At 37.2% G+C, this 21,293-nt stretch overlaps 1 protein-coding gene and 1 long non-coding RNA gene across 10 annotated transcripts in view; one reads left to right on the top strand and one right to left on the bottom strand.

The window, feature by feature from the left end:
• The window catches only part of LOC143674264 (BEN domain-containing protein 5), a 1,810,590-nt gene that overhangs the window by 864,295 nt on the left and 925,002 nt on the right, over positions 1-21,293 (bottom strand). The gene's annotated exons all lie outside the window — the stretch shown is intronic.
• Positions 1-21,293, top strand: part of LOC143674268 (uncharacterized) — a 65,707-nt gene that overhangs the window by 5,014 nt on the left and 39,400 nt on the right. For both annotated transcript variants that reach the window (XR_013170984.1, XR_013170985.1), the window contains exon 2: positions 3,828-3,949. This is a non-coding gene — a long non-coding RNA (uncharacterized LOC143674268). The remainder of the gene's footprint in view (positions 1-3,827; positions 3,950-21,293) is intronic.

Here is a 21,293-nt window from a genome sequence, read left to right as displayed (position 1 = left end):
CTTTGTCAGGAACATATTTTTCTCTCTCTCTCTCTTTCTCTCTCTCTCTCTCTTTCTCTCTCTCTCTCTCTCTCTCTCTCTCTCTCTCTCTCTCTCTCTCTCTCTCTCTCTCTCTCTCTCTTTCTCTCTCTCTCTCTCTCTCTCTCTCTCTCTCTCTCTCTCTCTCTCTCTCTCTCTCTCTCTCTCTCTCTCTCCCTTTCTATCCCTCTCCCTCTCCCTCTCCCTCTCCCTCTCCCTCTCCCTCTCCCTCTCCCTCTCCCTCTCCCTCTCCCTCTCCCTCTCCCTCTCCCTCTCCCTCTCTCTCTCTCCCTTTCTATCCCTCTCCCTTTCTCTGTTTGCTGCTCTGCCACCTCTCAAAACAGAAATCCTGTCCTACAGCCATGAAATATGCACAGGCATAGCTACTTGATACCAGAGGGCAAGGCTCTGATGAAACTGTGAGCAAGGAGTTCTCTGGAAGAGTTCAGTGGGAGATCAGATCATCAGTCTTCACTGCACCTCCTGCATACTCAGCACTGTTTCAAGTGTAACAGGCACTGGAATATGGTGGGCAAGGCGCCTATGTTCTGCTTTGGGCCTGTTCATCACTTAATTTCTACACCTTGTCTTCATAGGGTCCTGCTCTTGTCTTATCTATACCTGTTCACTTCTACCTCTATCCTCTGTTCCAAGCTCATTTCAGTCATTTTCTTTAGATAAAGTGCTCTACGATGGATATGTTTACTGACTCACAATCTCCATTCTCACTTTTGAAACTTTATTCCCTCTCATTTCCTCTGGATCTGAAAACAGACTGGATAGACATGTCCTCAGTTTCATTACTGCTTTCGCATGCTCCTGTTAACTTCCTGCTCACTCCATCTTTTCCTAGATTTGGCCTCCCAAGCCTACCATATAAAGCTAGAGTTCATTTTAATATCTTTCTGGGTTACATTCTGACATAATCTTTAGAGCATCTTTCATATTAACCTGATTTACAAACAAGGAATTAATAGGTCAGAAAGGTTGAGTGAGTTGCCCAAAGTCACACAGCTTAAAAGTGACAGTACTAGGATTTGAACTTTCATTCTGACATTTAAGTTATTTCATTCTCCTGGCCATGTTGCAGTTGCCAAAGTTCCTTTTAATATGCACTGCACAGAATGGAATGAAGCTTAATTGTAATTTTTTAGAATGTTTGTGAGTGTACTGAAGCGCAAAAACATTTGTGCTAAACAAATAAAAAATTACTTCTTCAACTTTATTCAAAATACAATGACATTTCATGCCAGGGTTTTTAAAAATAAAAACAGAATAGCATCCAGGAAGTCATTACAGATTCCTCACCAAGGGAATTCACTTGAAATTTCAGGTATAAAGTTGAATTTAATTTTATACCTTGTTTAATTAAGTAATTTTCTACACTTTTCACTGAGGATTTTCTCTCCTGCATGCATTCCCAAAAGGCTGGTTGGATGTGGTGAATTTAATTTTGATAACAGTTACCTGAATTTTTCCTGTATTCCAGCCAGAAAAAGGATATACGTATGTAGGGGATAGAGGCTGAGAGAGGTGGCATATCTAATTTGTTATTAAAAACCAATGAGTAGGGTGGTGTGATGGTGGTTCAGGGGCAGAATTCTTGCCTGCCATGCCAGTAACCCAGGTTCAATTCCTGGTGCCTGCCTATGCAAAAAAAAAACAATGAGTAAAAAAGAAAAAAAGGACGATGAGCAACTATTTATTCCAGTGACAACAAAGAGAACACAGTTACACGGTAACACTTTAATTTCTCCAGGAAATGCTATCTACCAGGGGCTTCCTCAACATTAAAAATCAAGTGAGCAGAATGACTGCTCTTCTCCAGCTACCATATTTGTGTAAATGAGACAGTGTAAGCAAGAATTGTATCTAAGAAGATTCGTTGCTAACATATAAAACATAAATAAGATGTTCGATCACAATATAATAAATTAGATAGAATCAACAATCTCATTCATTCTTTCATTCATTTATTATTCCAAAAGTATTTTATAAAGCTATATGCCATTTAAGATAAGATCTAACAGCCTTCCCCAACCTCATTCACCACAATTCTTCTGCCACAGTGAACCTCTATAATATAATAGCAGGGTGTAGGGGACAGAATTCAAGGTTACAAATCTCTGATAAATCCAATTCTCAACTCTTTTTGATCATAGACCCCTTTGACACACTGATATAATTACACTTTAAACTTCAGATACAGTTTCAAAAAACTCAAGGACCCTATGAAACAGAGTCTCTCTTCACACTATCAAGAATCCCTTCTCTGGATTATTCCAAGGGAAAGAAAATGATTAAGAATAGTTATTATAAGAATATAATAACAAGCATTTATATTTGATACTTTATAATTTACAATATACTTTTACATTGTTATCTTATTTAATCTTCCCTAAACTCTATATTTTATGGGAAAGGACACTGATGTTATTCATTCACAGTAATGGCAGAAATACAATGTATTTCCAGGTCCTTTGTCTCCAAATCACAGATACATAGGAGTATGTCAAACAGTATTAAATGACCTCTATGTGCTATTCAGTTGTGATCACTCATTACCATTGGGACAAACATCAGTGCAGTTTTTTTTAATGGCAACACAGTTTTAAATAGGCAAAATGATCTCCCAGGCCATAAAACTGGTGATTGGCAGAACTGTTGTTTCCTGATGCTTTTTCAAGTGATCTTTTCCTTCTTCTTGAGCACAACAAATAAGAGAGGAGCACTGCACACGGACCTTGTCTTGGATGGTTCTTATGTTTCTCTGAACATCAAGATGTGGGGATATAAACTATAGGCTAGACAAACTTCATCTTGTTAAGGGCAGCATAGAATTTTTTCTTTGTAAATAAGGCTGTACCTCTCCTTTATTGTTCCCTATGTCCCTTAAGCAACCTCTATCCATCTATATTTAGTTTCTAATGATTCTCACTTAACTACTCTGTTACTCCTACACTCTGGGAAGCACTACAACTTTGTAGAAACTGAGTGTCTTTTCATTTCCTCTGATCACATGAGGAACAAACTTCTTGTGATTTGAGGTAGGTATATGCAATATAAACAATCCCTCCTATCCCTAATCCCAGGGTCTGTTGCACTAGAAAAGAGGGGGCAGGAGGTACTCCTTAGGGAGGTAAAATTCCTGTTTAAAAGGGTATTGTACTGGACTCAAGAGACCGTGCCACAAGCCCAACTCCAGCAAGCCCTAGTAGTAGATCTTGAATGAATCACAGCTCCTCTGTGGTCTCAGCACCCTTGATTAAAAAATAAAAGGGTTTGTATTAGGTGACCCTAAAAGATGCTGTATGTCTACTTTCATAAATATATATTATGCTGCATATAAACATTGTATAATATTAAAAGGATGCAAGATTTTAAATAAATAGCATTTTTAAGAAAGTACCTTATAAATGGAAAAGTTCTTCACAAATGTTGTACTTGTTGCAATGATTATGAATTAATTTCTGGCTCTTCTCAGGTGTCCAGGGGCCTTGTACCTTCACATTAGGAGAGAATTCCAGTTTTTTCTCAAAATTTTGCTCTGATTTAACTATGGAGAAAAGATTGTGGGAAATATTTGGCAAAATAAGGAGGTTCTTTCAGCCCTGAACAAGGAGCATTAACCAAAGGAAGGTGAAAACAGATTTACTTTAGAGAAGTGTTCAAAGCCACTTCAATGCCTACATTAAGAGAAGGGGGTGAGAAAGGGTTGAGAACCACTGGCCCAAGTGGCATCTGCATGTATTTGGGGGAAGGAGAAGGATTTGTGGCTCATAACTAGCTTTTCTGTTCCTGTGTCTTAGGCCCAGTTCACTTTAGGGAAACCGGAACAAATGGTACAAATGGAGTTCCCTCCAAGGATGGTACTAAGTTTTGGAAAAACTTCTGCCCATTGGAATGGCCCTGTGAAGAGGCAGAGTCCTAGGTATGGAACGTCTATTAGAGTTATTGTACTTGTCGTTATTATTACTTCTCCTTTTGCCTACTTTTGTTAATTTATTTTTGGGTGTGTCTGGTTTCTATCTCTGCAAGTAAAGCATACCTGTTTTGACTCTTCCCCCAAAATAGTTTTCCATCACACTTTTCTTATGCATATAAATTTTACTGCATTAATATAAATAAGGTGGAAAGAAAAAAATAAACTTTCTGCTCATCCTTCCCATGTGAGTAGAATTTAGGACTTTGGCACCCACATCTGAGCCCTGCAATGCAAGCATGTCATTGGCAAAAAGTCCAGCAAGAGATGACCAAGGAGGGAATGGGTATAGAAGACAGTACATTTGGGACAGAGTAGAAAGAATTGGAAATGTAATAATTAGCCCCAAAATGAATTAGAATCATGAGTGAAAATATGATAAAGAACATTTTAAACATTAGACTTCAGAACATTAGACTTTGGCTGGGAGGGAAAGGGAGGAAGCAGGAGCTAGGAGCCAGTTGGGTGGAAAGGGAATTGGGGGAATTAATTTTTTTAAGGATTTTTCTCTCCTCCCTCTATTCCTAGTCCTTGCCAAGCTAATAAAATCAAGATTAATGTGGTACCCCTAGGAGAACAGATAATTTTGACCTGGTTTCTGCAGGTAGTATTTTCCAAGGAGGCCCAGTCCAGAATAAAAGACTATTTAGGAGTGGTCTTAGAAGGTTCTGGGTAGGGATGAGCTGTAATACAGATTCAGGCTGAAGGCTCTGCCATTGGCATTCTAGTTGGACCCAGTCAGTAGGGTCTATGGGTGGCAGAATCCAAACTTTCCCTACTCATCCTGTATAACCAATAGATTTAACAGTATCACTTGACTGCTAAGATAGGGATAGAAAGTAGGGTAGTAGATCAAAACCCAGAATGATGCTCTTTGAAAGAGATCAAAAGCTAGGATAGTGCTCTTTTATGTCCATGTTCCCATTCCAAGCAAGGACCAGAAACCATACAAAAGAAGCCTCTTTACATATACATTCATCATTCCCTAAGTCTTCCCTTAGGGTTCCTGCTTTTGAATCTCTTGGTTACTGATGTAACCATGTCTTGTTTTCTTATTGTTTTTTTTGTTTGTTTGTTTGTTTCATTTTGTTCTGTTTTGTTTTACTTGCAGCTGTTCACTTGGATTCAAAATGTTTTCTTTCACTATATATTATGTAATATTACTTTTCCAGCTCCTAATTCGCATTATAATGATAGCAATAATAATAGCTATAATTTTTGGATCACCTAATTTGTTCCATGGCTTCTCCCATGTGATTAAATGCTTTTGTGTATGTATATACATATTTTTTGTATGCTGCATGGAGGGGTCACATTTCATTATTTTTCCATGTGAGTATCCCATTATTACAGCACCATCTCTTGAATTTTTGTTTGTTTTTTTGTTTGTTCATTTTGTTTTGCGGAAAGTACATGGACTGGAAATCGAATTAAGTTGCATTTAATTCTTACAACTATCCTATGCCTATGGGTTGATTCTGTTTTTACCATGTTTGCAGATGAAGAAACTGAGCTAGGAGATATTTGGTACCTTGCCAAAAATCACACAAGTTGAAAATGGTAGAGCCATGTTTCAAAAACAGATGATCACTCTGACTTGAAAGCCATGCTTTCCTCTCTGAGCTATGCTCTCTCATTAATGATTTATTGTTTCTCAATAATAATTCTGATGACTTTGATTCTCCTTGCAAGTGATGTCACCCCCTAAATCAGCCATAGTTGACACTTAACCTCACCCTAGCAACAGTGCACCCTCTCCTCAGCTTGTCCAGCTTTGTAGGCAGTTCTCAGACGATAGGAGTCCTAAGAAATAGAAAACAGAGAGATTCAAGACAGATTTTGCAAAAGAAGTTTATCACAGAATTTCCAGAAAGATGGCAGAATAGGAAACCTGCAGGACACATTTCTCCTCAAAAAGCAGCTAGTGAACAGGTAGAAACCATCTGAAACAAAGGTTCTCAGGTTCCAGAGGCCAGAGGAGCAGTGCAAAGCCTCCAGGAAAAAGCAGGATGGAGGATTGAGAAGCTGGGGCAAAAGAAAAAAAACTGAGTTAATTGCACCATGGAAGTGCCCAATACCCATTCCTCACCTTCAAAGTAGTCTCTGGCTAGCTGCTGTGGATGAAGAGGGACATGGAGAACTTCCTTCTTGGGAATAGGGTGGGGTCATGGCTGCGTGCCAAGCATGGCTTCTGATCAGTGAGAACAGAACACTTGGTCTTTGCTCTGAATCATGGTTCTAGTCTGCCCTGGACAGAGTTCCCCAAGGATATTGTCTAAACACTGACCCAACAAGAGATGGAGCCTGAGAAGGTTGTAAAATCATACTATCTCCTGAAGGATATGGGAAATAGTTTGCCAAAGAACACCATTTGCTGGGAAGATCAGAAAATACAGCCTCAGAGAGCCAATGAAAAAGGCTTTTTGGCACCTTTCCTGACCTTTTGAACTGGTCAGTTTCCCTTCATGGGGTCCTGACCCTGTCTGGTGCAATTCTGAAGATCTGGAATAAATTGAACCAAATGTCAAAGAAGTGCTTTAATCAAAGCCAATCAACAATAAAACCCTCGTTAAGAGAGAGAAGTTGACCTTCAGAGAAACTCATAAAAAATAATCAGATGCCTAAATATCAGAAAAAATTCCAAGCCATACTAAGAAATGGGAAGATATAGCCCAGTCAAAGGGACTAAATTAAAACATAAGAGGAGACATAGAATTTGAATACTGAATCAAAGGTATTCAAACAAAACTTCTAAATCAATTCAAAGAGATGAAGGAAAATATAAATAAAGAGATAAAGGACATTAAAAAGACACTGTGTGAGCATAAAGAAGAATTTAAAAGCATGCAAAGAAAAATAGCAGAACTTATGGAAATGGAAGGCACAAGAGAGAAGACTAAAATTGCACTAGAGGCATACAACAGCAGATTTGAACAGGCAGAAGAAAAGATCAGTGAAATAGAAGTTGGGACATCAGAAATCATACAGACAGAAGAACAGATAGAGAAAGTAATGGGAAAAAATGAAGAGTACAGGTGGTTCAGTGGTAGAATGCTTGCCTTCCATGTGGGAGACCTGGGTTCAATTCCCAGACCATGCACCACCACCACCCACCAAAAAAAAATGAACAGTGTCTTAGGGAAATGAATGACAGCATAAAGTGCAAAAACATATGTGACATAGGTGTCCCAGAAGGAGAAAAGAAGGGAAAACAGGCAGAAAGAATAGTTGAGGAACTACAGGCTGAAAAATTCCCAACTATTATGAAATTTAAATATACATGCGAAAAAGCACAACATAATCCAAAGGCAATAAATACTAATAGATCTACTTCAAGACACATATTAGCAAAATGTCAAACCCCGAAGTTAAAGAAAGAATCCTGAAAGCAGCAAGAGAAAAGTGATACACCAAATACAATGGATGCTTAATAGGACAAGTGTTGATTTCTCACCAGAAACCATGGAGGTGAGAAGGCAGTGGTATGATATATTTCAGGTATTGAAAGAGAAAAATTGCCAGTAAAGAATTCTTTATCTGGCAAGACAGTCCCTCAAAAGTGAGGGAGAGTTTAAGATATTCACAGATAAACAGAAACTGAGAGAGTTCATCAACAAGAGACTGCACTGCAAGAAATACTAAAGGAGTTACACAGGCTGAAAGGGAAAATACAGGAGAGAAATTAAATGTGTCAGTAAGGGTAACACGAGTAGGTAAACAAAAGGGCAAAAAGAAACAGAAAAAAATGATAAGACATATAATAGCAAAGGATAAATTGGTTGAAGTCAGTACTGCTTTTATAGTAATAACATTGAATGTTAGGGATTAAACTCCCAATCAAAAGACACAGATTGGCAGAACAGATAAAAAATATGATCCCGCTGAATGCTGTCTATAGGAGACTCACTTTAGACCCAAAGACATTAATAGGTTGAAAGTGAATGTTTTAGTTTGTAAAAGCTGCTGGAATACAATATACCAGAAATGGAATGGCTTTTACAAAGGGAATTTATTAAGTTACAGATTTACAGTTCTAAGGCCATGAAAATGTCCAAATTAAGGCACCCAAAAAAGATACCTTAACTCCAAAGAAAGGGACCAATGATGTTCAGGCTTTCTTTCTCAGCTGGAAGAAACATGGGGATGTCTGTTAGCTTTCTCTCCCAGTTTCTTGTTTCATGAAGCTCCCCCCCTCCGCCCCACCCCAGAGGTATATTCCTTCTTCATCTCCAAAGGTCTCTGGCTGTGTGGGCTCTGTTGGTTGTTGGTTCTGTAGCTTTTTCCAAAATGATTCCCTCTTAAAGGGGCTCCAGTAAGCAACTCCACCTTGAATAGATATATCTCCATGGATACTATCTAATCAAAAGTTACCACCCACAACTGGGTGGGTCGCATCTCCATGGAAACAATAAAAAAGATCCCACCTAGCAATATTGAATGAGAATTAAAGAGCATGGCTTTTCTGGGGTGCACAACAGTTTCAAACCAGCACATTCCAATTTTTGGACCCCCAAAAGACATATTCTTTCCATATAGAAAATACATTTATTCTATTACAATATCACAAAGACTAAACCCATTTCAGCAACAATACAAATATAATACGAAGTCATAAACAGTACCAAACTTCATCAAAGTCAGCTATAGGCATGGTCTGTCCTAAGGCGAAATTCTCTTCTGGCACTTGACCTGTTAAATTCAGTGCAAGTTATCAGCTGCCAACATACAAATGAGGGACAGTCATAAAATATGTTTCCATTTCCATAGGGATAAATTGGAAGGAATGTAGGGGTCAGTAGACCAAAACAGTTATGAAATACTGCAAGGCAAAGTTCGTTAGATTTCAAAGTCTGAGAGTCATTTATCTTCAGGGCTTTAGAAAGTGGTTGTCCTATACTTTCCAAGGGCCTATGCAGTTGTCCAGCTCTCTCCAAATGCTGGGGTGAGAATTACAACCTTGAAGGACACTGGGAAGATCACCTTTTTCTTGGCTCCACCTTCTCCAAGCACTGGAGCTGCTCTCTGCCATCTCTGGGGTGTATGCTCAACCCCCTCAGAACAATGTGGTGACAACAAGGCTCTCCCAATCCCCAATCCCCAAGCTATGTGCTCCACCCTCTCTGAGGTCTGGGCCACGAAGCTCCCGTACTCTGCCTTCAGAGCATACTCACCCTATCCAAGTACACGGGCGGATCCACTCTCCGGGCCCAAGGTTTCTTGGCTTCAGACCTTAGCTTCCATGATTCTGCCTTTGAAGTTATTTTTCCTTCAATTTGTCCCTTTTCTGTCTCTTTTAGTCAGATAATAGGTCTGCCCCAACATGACTAGATTAGAAGAACATGGCTTTTCTGGGGTACATAACAGTTTCAAACCAGCATACCTTTGTTGCTTGTGCTTAGGGTACAGGGTCTAAGAAACCGTTGCCTACCAGGATAGAAGGATTGAGAGGTGATAGCTAAAGGGTATGAGATTTATCTTTTTGGAGAGCTGAAAATGTTCTAAAATTGATTGTGGTGATGGTTGCACAACTCTGTGATTATACTAAAAGCCACTGATTCTACACCTTGGATGGTTTGTGTGGTATATGAATATATCTCAATAAACCTGCTTGAAAAAAACAAGGAGTTTATTAAAGCTATCCCCTTTATGGACATATGCCATCTCAGAGAAGATGCATTCTTGGTTGCTACCTAAAAAAGCACCCCAGGAGATTTTTCTCTTCTCACCTGACCATATTGCATTTCTCCCACAGGGCTGCTAGTTTTATAATGTGCATTGAGCAGATTTACTTAAACTATAAAAGTAAAATTAATTCAAGTTCATTGTTCCAAAAAAACCAAAACAGGTCATGTTTTATTTGCCTTCCAAGGAGAGAAACTTTTTTGTTATATGTCAGAACTCAGCTCTCGTTGAACCCACAGATGAGCACAGGCATGCACATTTGCACATGCGCATACACACACGCACACAGTCACACACAAACACACCAACTTACTAACTCTGAAGTTATTTTCCAAGAGAACCAGATTGAAAAAAAAAAGAAATACACATCATTACCAGATGCAGGGAGTGAGCCAGTGTTAAATAGAACAACTAAGCAGATAGTCCTAGTAAGATGCAATGCTAGGGCACAAAAGAAAGAAAACAGTGAGTCTAGCAATGAGGGCTTTGGAAAATTGTCTGGATTTTGAATATCATTTAAACCACCATCACCTAGCACATATATTCCACTAATTAAACAAACATTACTATTAATACAATAATATCCCATTAATTTAGTTTTTAAAACAACTCAAATATATACTCATAAAATAAGATACAGATTAGCTCCAACTGGGTTAGTAAATGAAACAGAGATCATCTTAAACTTAGATCATCACAGATAAATGAGTTTGAAATGAACTTAGATCAGGTTTTAAGTGAAGTAGCAAAGGAAATATATACATGAATTTCTCTCTGCCCAGCTTCAATTTTCTACCTAAGCTATATTTGGGTTACCTGAAATAGTCTGTACTCCCAATTCTTATTACCTTCTGCTAGAACTTCTGTCAACATCATGTTTACAGTGAGGGACCCAGCTGATGAGACCAAAGTCCTATGGGGAAGGGTAGAAAAAGATCATCTCCTCCATTCTCAACACTATTTTTATTGATACAGCAAAATATATTTAATAAGGAAAGTACCAAAAGAAAAAGGATATTGTGTTAAGGGAAGAATAAAGCCTAAACTAGTCTGGTAATGAGTAAATTCTCAGAAGTAAGGCTACTGATAGTGCAAGGGAAGGGCAAGTTGCCCAGTGAGGATTCTGAGGTAAAACCTGATTAGAGATGAAGCAGAAGTAGTTATCTTGGAACATTTTATGAAGAGATTGATTGTCATGTCTAGAAATAGGAAATTTAATCCTATAGGTAAAGAAAAATCCTGGCTGCGGTTTTGGAAAGGCATCAACATGATCTGATTTGTGTCTTGAATGTCTCATACTAGTAGATGGAGAATAGATTTGAAGGGGAGAAATTAAAGGTAGGGAAACCATTCAAAAGGCTGGCATAATAATTAATGCAAAGAGGATAAACTTGAGGAGGATACTTGGTATTCCCGTGCATTGCTGCTGTACGTATTCTCAGAACTGAAAATAAGGATGTGTTCAGTAAGTAGTTGTCAAGAAATAACTGAAAGGAGGATGGAGAGAGAGAGAGAGAAAGAAAGAGGGAGAGAGTGATTATTAGGGGCCATATTATCATGTTTGTGGTAGAGATCTTCCATTCACCTTGAAGTTTTTGGATAACTTTCCTTCCAGATCATAAACCAGACTATGCTAGCTAGTCACATAAATTTGAGGTACTTTTTATTAATTATTTATCAGGTTCAGGCCCCATGTTCAGCATCAGTGCACATATATGATCTCACTTAATCTTTTTAAAAGACTCCAGGAATTATTTATTGTCATGGTCAGGTTCATGTGTCAACTTGCGGTTTTGGTTGGTTGGGCAAGTGCTGGCTTGTCTGTTGTGATGAGGACATTTCATAGAATTAAATCATGATCAGGTCAGCTGCATCCACAGCTGATTCCATTTGTAATCAGCCAAAGGGGAGTGTCTTCTGCAATGAGAGATGCTTAATCTAATCACTGAAAGCCTTTTAAGGAAGATTCAGACAAGACAGGCTCTCTTCCTGCTTTGGTTGGTGAGCCTCTCCTATGGAGTTTGTCCAGACCCTCCATCGTAATTGTCGGCTTCACAGCCTGAGCTGTGGATTTTGGACTCTGCGTTCCCATGGTCACATGAGACACTTTTATTAATTTTATATTTGTGAGTGTTCCCTGTTGATTCTGTTTCTCTAGAGAACCCTGACTAATACAGTTATAGATAGTCTCAATTAATGTGTGCAAAAAGTGAAGTATCTGACTTAGGTTACACAACTTCTAAATTGCACCAGAATTTGATCACAAGACTGTCTCTAAAACCTATAAGTCCTCAAAAAATGCTCTGAATAAAGTTTCACTTGCCTTATTAAACAGGGGATTTTATGCATCTCATTTCCATACACATTACCAAAGAGGTCTTTAAATATCTCACAACCTCCATAGAAACAGCAGTATATATGAAAAGTTGTGCAAATGTGTTTTTAATAAACTGCCTCAAAATTTGCTGTATGCCTCAATAAGCTTTTGTATCCTCAAGAGGCCTTATTAGATAAAGATAAAATGTCTTAGAAAATCCCCCATTACTAACTCCTTGAACATGCATTAATCATTTTAAATCTCCCCAAAAATCGTGGGCAAAAAGGTCATACTGCTGACACTGGATTAATGAATTTAAATGTTTTCCCTGCCCTCATGAAATATGTTTGGGTGAACTTCCATAAATACAGAACACAAGATGGACCCAGAAAATCCATTAAATAACTAACGCATTCTACCTAGATCTGTTCCAATTCTATTTGGTTGTAATTCTACCCTTTCCTTTGCTCCAGCATTCTCCTTTTAAAGTTGTTTGAAAGTGTATTGCCTTTCAACTCCTGCAAGTGCTATTTTATACTCCTTTTCTTCTAATAGGGCCCTGGAAGTAGAAAATAATATTATTTTCCTTCAATATATTGTCATTTCCTTTTCAGAAAATTAATTTTTCACCTATCTTTCCAAAGTACCCTGTCAAATGAGTGTCCTGCTTGCAGCCTAAGTGCATCCCCCACACACAGGCAAAACATCTCTCAGGGATCAAAAACAACAACATTCCATCAGATCCATGAAATTGCTTTTTAAATGCCCATTGCTTTTATTAGCAGTCCTTCTGTTAGTGTCATAAGATGGTCATACTCTTTTTGAAATGTCTCTCTTATTTTCCACTTATGTGTTGAGAAAATATGTCAATTATAGAAGTATGCATCTGAGTTAGAAAGACAGTTTTTAATTCACTCAAAACCAAACCACTATTTCAGAATTTTTGACAATAGAGAGAAAGATCAGACTAAAATTTTCTTTTGACAAAAGGTATAAGAAATAGCAAAGCTGTGAGGGTCATTAAGTCAACTAGCTGTGTCAACAGGATTGCAACAACTCTGCGCTTTAGGTTCTTTATCTGTAAAAATAGAGATAGTAATGCCCATCTTATATGGCTTTTGTCAAGATTAAGTATAATACGTGAAAATTCTTGGCACAGTTCTTGGTTACTAGTGAAAGCTCAATAAATTGTAGTAGCAGTAGTAGTTATTGTTATTTCAAAGGAAGCATTAAACCATTATTTATCCAGTAGCTATTCATCCTGTGTGATACAGTACCCTGTGGAAGATACTGCCAAAGGGGGGGTAGAGACACACAATTACTTACAATGCATACTATGAAATGTAATGAATTCTATAACAGAAGTGTGTAAGAACAGCTCTGTGAACCCAAATGTAAAAATTAAAATACCTTATATTATATAATATTTCATAGTTTTCTTAGTGATTATCCCACAACAACCATTTGAAGAAGTTAAAAAATACAGTTTAACAGATAATCATCATAGCCATCATCATCATCATCATCTTGGTAGCTATCATTTGCTACATGATAATTATACCAGGCACCAAACTAGAAACTTTACATGTTATCGTGTCACTCAGTCATCCCAAGAAAAATGCAAAGTAGCTATTTGATTCCCATTTTACAGATGGGTGAAACTATAATTTAATGAATTTTATTGTCTTCCCCTAGCCACACAACTAGTAATCTGGACATGGACAAAATTGGTCTCTCTCCAAGTCATGGTTTTTCTTCCATTCACAGTTGTTAAAGATTAAAAGAAGCTCAGTGACAATTACATTGAGGATCAGGAAAAGGGGGAGTGTTTTTCTCAGTGTGATGTAATGTATCCATTTGGAATAAATAATGAAAAAGAGAGGGTGACAATTAGTATCTTAATCTCTAGACTATATAGAGAAGTCATCCTTCTTCTAAATTTGTACCATTATCTGCCATTCAACAAAGCTAGTATGACAATAGATAAGTTTTTTAAACAAATGGGCCTTACAGAAGTCATTACACCAACTCAGATAACCTAATGGACACTGACATTGACAATTATGATATTCAACTTTCCAGAAATTACAAAGGCAATCAAGAATATAGGATGGATAATTTTGAGATGGATGCCAAAGGAAGCCAAATGTTTAAACAAGCTGCTGGCCCTTAGGCAGGAAAGCTAAAAGTATTAAGGAAAACCCATAGTTATATAAATTCAAAGTAAATCAAGACAAAGGGAACAACAAATACTCATTCCAGGAGACTCTGAGTTCAGAGTTTGACCCCAATACTTTCTCAGATCACTAAAAACCACTCATTCTGGCTTCTGCAAGATTTTCCCTACGAGGTAACAATTATAGCAATTATGTAATTTAATTTGGCCCTAAATAAAACCCAGTATGAAAAATTTATGTCACATATAAAATTTATTCCCTGACACAATGAGGCTTTCTGACCAGGATGGCAGCATAAGATGATCCAGTTTGCCATTCCCCAACAGAATCATTGAACAATTGGCAAAAATTAGCAGGAACTATAACTACTGACTCATATAAATATTTCTTTGTAGTGTCTTTGCTTTAGAAAAGTCAGAAGGAAATGCATAAAGTTGTTGAGCAATAACTCAATAGCTCTGATCTTTGATAATGATTGTAGAACCATATTGCAAAAAAAAAAAAAGAAAAAAAAAGCCAGCTGCCCGTGTTTATATGGAACCACTTCTGGATGTTTGTTTTGTCGATTGATATAGATTTCTGTCAATACTAACAGTCTTAATTAATCTACCTCTATTGTAAGTCTTAAAATTGGGTAGACCGCAATACTAGTGGTCAATAAGAGGGAGGGGTATGGGAGATGTGATGTTTGGGATTTTCTTTTTCTGGAGTAATGCGAATGTTCTAAATATGATCATGGTGATGAATGCACAAATATGTGATGATACTGTGAACCATTAATTGTAAACTTTGGATGGGTTGTATGGTGTGTGAATACAGCTCAATAAAATTACATAAAATATTAGCAGAGCCATCTTCCTTAAATTTCTGTAAAATAATTAAAGGCTTTGTTCTAGTTTCCTAAAACAAACTACTTACAATGCATATGATGGCTTTGCATGTTTGAGTTGGCTTTTCAGGCAGTAACATTTTTTGACTAAAGAAAAGAGGCAACCAGACTCTGCCTGGGGCTCCCATGAAATGCCTACCAATGATCCCCAGCCTTTGGATAGAGACTTAGCTTATTAAATGAATGAATGAATGAACGAATGAATAAACAAACAAACAAGCAAACAAATAAATAAATAAAATAAAGCAAGCCAGCCAGCAGTGGGCTGGATTAAACAATGGGAATTTATTTGCTCACTGATTTGAGGCTAGGAAAATGTCCAAACCAAGGCATCATCAAGGTGATGCTTTCTTCCTAAAGACTGGCATTGTGAGGTTGGCTGCTGGTCATCCTTGTTCTTGAGCTCCTCTGTCACATGGCAATGCAAATGGTAGCATCTCCTTGTCTCTCCATTCTGTGTTCCATTGATGTTCAGCTTTCAGAATTTCATTCTGCTTATAAAGGACTCTGGTAATAGGATTATTATCCATCCTGGTTGAGATGGTCTACACCTTAAAGGTCCTATTTGCCATGGGCTCACACCCACAGGAATGGATTAAGTTTAATAATATGTTTTTCTGTGGTACATACAGCTCCAATCCATCACAGAGTTTTAGTAACCAGGAAAGTGATAACGTAAGAAAATGCACTTTTAAACATGGTAGGAAAACTCCTGAAGCCTTTGCTAGACTCCCCAGCTCAGTGTGGAACCAGCCTGGGCTTACACTGTGGATTTTTTGTGTTGCTATGAAAGAAGCAGAATAATTCCTATGTACATGTTAGAGTGCCTATATGTTGGTGCCATGCTATCAAGTGACAGCCTGAAAGACTCAATCATGTACTTTTCATGGGATATCCTGCCCAGTATTTTCTCAGCAGCTGAAAGAAGTTTGTTAAAGTGGTATAAGAAGTGAAGGTCTTCAAAGAAACCTTAGGAAAAGAATTCCCACTTTAAGTCATACAATAGAGCACCCTAGAGAGGGAAAAACTCTATTTCATAGAGAATGAAGGGGAATTCCAACTACTCTAAATGGAAAATCTGCTAAACCAGGTGTAAGCAAAAGCCTAGGACAACATGAAGGCTTAGAAAACACAGAGAGGACCCAGAATTTTTTCATTCCTCTTTAGCTTGTCTTCATAGTAGGGCAAACCTTTGAAGGCAAGAACAAGTCTACACCAAGTCAGTGTGCAAAGAAGTTGAAAGATGGTTTTATGCACTGGTTGTTTACATTTGTAATCTCCTGGCATGCAAGAAAATCTCTGTCAAATTACCATCTGGATACAAACAAAAGAAACAGAGAGCTCAGGAACTAAATCCTGGAATTATCACTTTAAAATATTAAAATTTACAGCATGTAAAAAAGATTAGAAGTCAAAGAAAGAAACAATAAATGATGCCCCATCCAAGAGAACAAGATAAAAATCCAGAAATCATCAATGAAGAAGATAAGACTTTGGACGTAATAGACAAAGACTTTACAAAATTATCTTAAGTGTGCTTAAAGCTAAAATTAGAATATAGAGAAAGAACTAAGGATATAAGGAAAACAATGAATGAACAATATGAGAATCTCAATAAAGAGATAGAAATTTGAAAAAGGAACCAAACAGAACTACTGGATTTGAAACCTACAATAAATGAAATAAAAAATTCCCTAGAGGGTTTCAACAGCAGATTGAAGCTAACAGAAGAAAGACTCAGTGAACCTAAAGACAAGACAATTGAAATGATTTCAGTTGAATAACAGAAAGAAATGAAGATTTAAAAAATGAATGATATCAAAGAAACATGTGGGACATTAACAAGCATAACAATATATATATTATATGAGCCTCAAAAGGGAAAGAAACTGAGAAAAAGGCAGAGGGAGTATTCAAATAAATAATGGCAGAAAACTTTCCAAATTGAATAAAGACATGAATATGCACGTTAAAGAGGCTCAACAAACCCTAAATAGGATAAACTCAAAGAGAACCATGTCCAGACACACGGTAGTCAAACTGTCAAATGCCAAGCACAAGTTGAGAATTCAGAAAGCTTCAACAGAAGCAAGGAGGCAGTGGGGCAAAAATTTAAATTGTTGAAAGAAAAGAATTGCCAACCAAGAATTCTGTATTCATCAAGACTGTTTTTCAAAAATAAGGGAGAGATTAAAACATTCCCACATAAACAAAGGTTGAGAGAGTTCTTCAACGTGAGACCTCCCTTATAAGCAACACTAAAGGGAAGGACTGTAAGAATACTATTTATTCTATTTTTTGACATGCAATTCCATTTTTACTTCTTACAGGTTTTAAAATGCAAATGCATGAAAAGTGGTGATAAATGTATGATTTAAGATATACAATGTATAAAGATATAATTTGTAAAAAAAAAAAAGTACATTAAAAAAAGAAGGGGGTGCACGGGTGGTTCAATGGTAGAATGCTCGCCTTTCATGCGAGAGACCTGGGTTCAATTCCCAGAACATGCACGCCCTCAAATAAAAGAGGGACATAGATATGTAGGAACAGTGTATGCATGCATATGCTATTGAAGTTAAGTAGTTATAAAATCAAATTTGATTGTTACAGATTTAAAATATTAAATTTTAACCCCATGGTAACCACAAAGAAAATATATGATAAATATACACATAAAGAAATGAGAAGAGACTAAAAATCGCATAATACAAAAATTGAATGCTTATGAAAGCAGGCATTAACAGAAGAATTGCTGAATTAAAAGGCATTAGGCTTATAGAGACAAAATGATGGCACAAGAAAGTTATGAATTATCCCTAGTCACTTTAAAATGTAAATGGATTAAATTTACCAGTCTAAAGGCAGAGATTGGGAGAACAGATAAAAATGCATGCTTCAACTACAAAAGAATGACTGTAAATTCAAAGAAACAAGTAAGTGGAAAGTGAAAACATCAAAAAATATACTGTGTAAATTGTAACCAGAAGAGAGCTGGGGTAGCTATACTAAAAACAGATAAAACAGACTTCAGATTAAAAAGTGTTATGAGAAACAAAGAAAGTCACTATATACTGAATAAGGGGTCAATTCAACAAGAACACATAACAGCTATAAATGTTAGGCACCTTATGTTAAAAACACACACATGGAATGGTAATTGTTATTTCTGGATTTTAAGGGACTGCTTTATATATGTATAGCCTTGCGTTTAGAGATAAGAATAAAGCCAATTGGGTCAGGATTAAGGTAATTCAGAACACAGGGGTAAGGAAGACATTGCCTGTATTTTAGAATTTTACCTATTCTTTGAGACCAAAAGAAGAAATTTTTATTATGTCCAGAACCTAAATTTTCTATAGCATATAATCTAACTCAACCTGTCAAACATGGGGAGCCCAGAATAAGAATGATAGCCTTTAATCCTGTATAACTTAATGTAATGCCTAGATAAATCACAGAATATATTAATTGTAAAATATTGACAAAGTCCCTTGAGGGATGGGAGAAAAATTGGGGAACTATTAAACTTTACCACTAGGGAAACCCCGGATACTGTACTAAACATTAGGGACACAAAACAACAGAGCAAGCCCTTCATCTTGAGGCTTGCTTTTGTGAAGCATATATATGTAGTGGAGAAGCTTAGCCTACCTATAGGTATGACTAAGAATTACTTCCAGAGGACCTCTTCTGGTGCTCAGATGTAGTCTTTCTCTCTCTCTCTCTCTCTCTCTCTCTCTAAGCTCAACTCTACAAGTAAAACCACTGTTCTCCCCCTACATGGGACATGACATGCAGGGATAGACAATCTATAGCAAAGCTACTACAGCTAATAAATGAATATAGCAAAGTGGCAGAATACAGCATCAACAGACAAAAATCAGTAGCCTTTCTATATATTAGTAATGAGCAGTCTGAGGAGGAAATCCAGAAAAAAAATTCTATTTATATTAGCAACCTAAAAAATCAAATATTTAGGAATAAATCTAACCAAGGCCAGAGAAGACCTATACACAGAAAACTACACAAAGTTGCTAAAAAGAAATCAAAGAGGCCTAAATAAATGGAGAAGACAATGTCCTCATGGAGTGGAAGACTAAATATAGTTAAAATGTCAATTCTACCCAAATTGATCTAGAGATTCAATGCAATGCCAATTAAAATCCCAACAACTTACTTTGTAGAGGTAGAAAAACCAATAATCACAATTACTTGCATGGGCAAGGTGCCACAAATAGCTAAAAAGTATCTGGAGAAAGAGGAATTAAGTGGGAGGTATCACCCTACTGACTTTGTCATATTTCAAAGGTACAGTGATGAAAACAGCATGGTATTGGCAAAAAGATAGACGTATTGACCAATGGAATCAGATTGAGTGTTCAGTAAAAGACCCTCCCATCTGCAGACAAGCCAACTCAACTAGAACAGAGCAGTCTTTCCAATAAATGGTGTTTGGATAATTTTTATATCCATATCCAAAAGAATGAAAGAACTATATTTCACTCCTTACACAAAAATTAACTGAAAATGGATCAGAGAACTAAATATTAGAGGTAAAAACATAAAACTTTTAGAAAAAAATGTAGGGAAATATCTTAAGGATCTTGTGATAGGAGGGGGTTTCCTACACCATACATTCAAAGCCACAGCAATGAAAGAAGAAATAAGATAAATGAGATCTCCTCAAAATTAAACACTTTTGTGCATCAGAGGACTTTGTCGTAAAAGTAAAAAGGCAGCCTACACAAACGGAGACAATATTTGGAAGCCACACATCAGAGAAAGGTTTAATCTCCAGAACATATGAAGAGATCCTACAACTCAACAACAAAAAGACAAACAACCCAATTAAAAAATCGGCAAAAGACACTTTTCTGAAGAGGAAATACAAATGACTCAAAATATGAAAAGGTGCTCAACTTCACTATTAGGGAAATGCAAAACAAAACAACAATAAAAGGGGCGGGAGTGAGCTGGGGCCCAGCGGGTGCTGCAGCCGGAGATGCTGTCACCCGCGACGGTGCTCCGCAGCCTGGAGCACTCACTGTTTTGAAGGCAAAGGGGTGAGGTGTAAGCAGTCTGGTCAAGTGAATGCTGAGGACGGAAGAATTTTATGACACAGACTGTTGAATTTATTTGTTTGGAGTACACGTTATGAACTCTTTCTGGAGCATGTCTACAAGTTCCATACACACACAATCTGATGGTGAAGAGAAGTCTTTAACGGGGAATGTGAATACCAGTCCTCCACGCACTGCTCCAAAGAAACAGCTGCCTTCTATTCCCAAAAATGCTTTGCCCATAACTAAAGTACATCTCCTGCCCAGCAGCACAGTCAACAAATGGTGCATATGCTTCTTACAGACCCTTCTACCTGGAATATTATCTTCTTGCAGAATTTACCTTGGTTGTGAAGCAGAGGTTACCTAGTATCCATGTGCAGCTATCTTATCTCTCTGCATTAATGTGGTTTATTAATGTGGTTTGGAGTAATATTCATGCGGTCTGGACTTTATCAAGATGGTGTATTTAAGTTTACAGTTTATATCCCCTATAACTACCAGGGCAACTGTCCACGCCTGGTGTTTGATATTCCCGTCTTTTACTGGAAATAAGGTCCAGGTCCTTCTGGTAACAAAGCCAATACTCTTTCCTTTTCAGAAACTTCAGGGAATGCAAGAGCAGACAAAGACAGCGATTAGTGCCTGACATTTTCAATTCATTCATATTTCTAACCTAATACATAGATTGAGATACCAAAATCCTGACAAATCAGTACATTTAAGTATTAAATACTTAAATAAAATTTTATGGTAATGATGGGATTAAGGATACAAACATATTAATCTTTAGAGAGATTAGAAAAATGTTTTTTTTATCTGTTTCAAATTGTGTTTAGTATTTAGTAATTGGCTCTATAATTGTGCCTGTTGGAGCTCCTACAGAAGATAGGAGGAATCTCTTCTTACTTTATGCTACATCTCTGAAGGTGGCTTCAACTATTGCCTATGTCTTGGTTACTACAAAATCTCCATCTCCTTCTTTGACTTCTCTCCTGAGCTCCATATTTATATATCCAACTGACATCTTGATTACTTTACCTGGATGTCCCACAAGGTCTTGTGCAAAACTGGATAGATTATTTCCTTCCCTCACCTCAAATCTATTTTTTCTCCACTAATAACTTATCCTATTAACTGTCTCAGTGAATAGCAACATCTTCAA

The sequence above is a fragment of the Tamandua tetradactyla genome, chromosome 2 (assembly GCF_023851605.1).
Source record: "Tamandua tetradactyla isolate mTamTet1 chromosome 2, mTamTet1.pri, whole genome shotgun sequence".
In the NCBI taxonomy this organism is placed as follows: Eukaryota; Metazoa; Chordata; class Mammalia; order Pilosa; family Myrmecophagidae; genus Tamandua; species Tamandua tetradactyla.
This window is presented reverse-complemented; position numbering and strand designations above follow the sequence as displayed.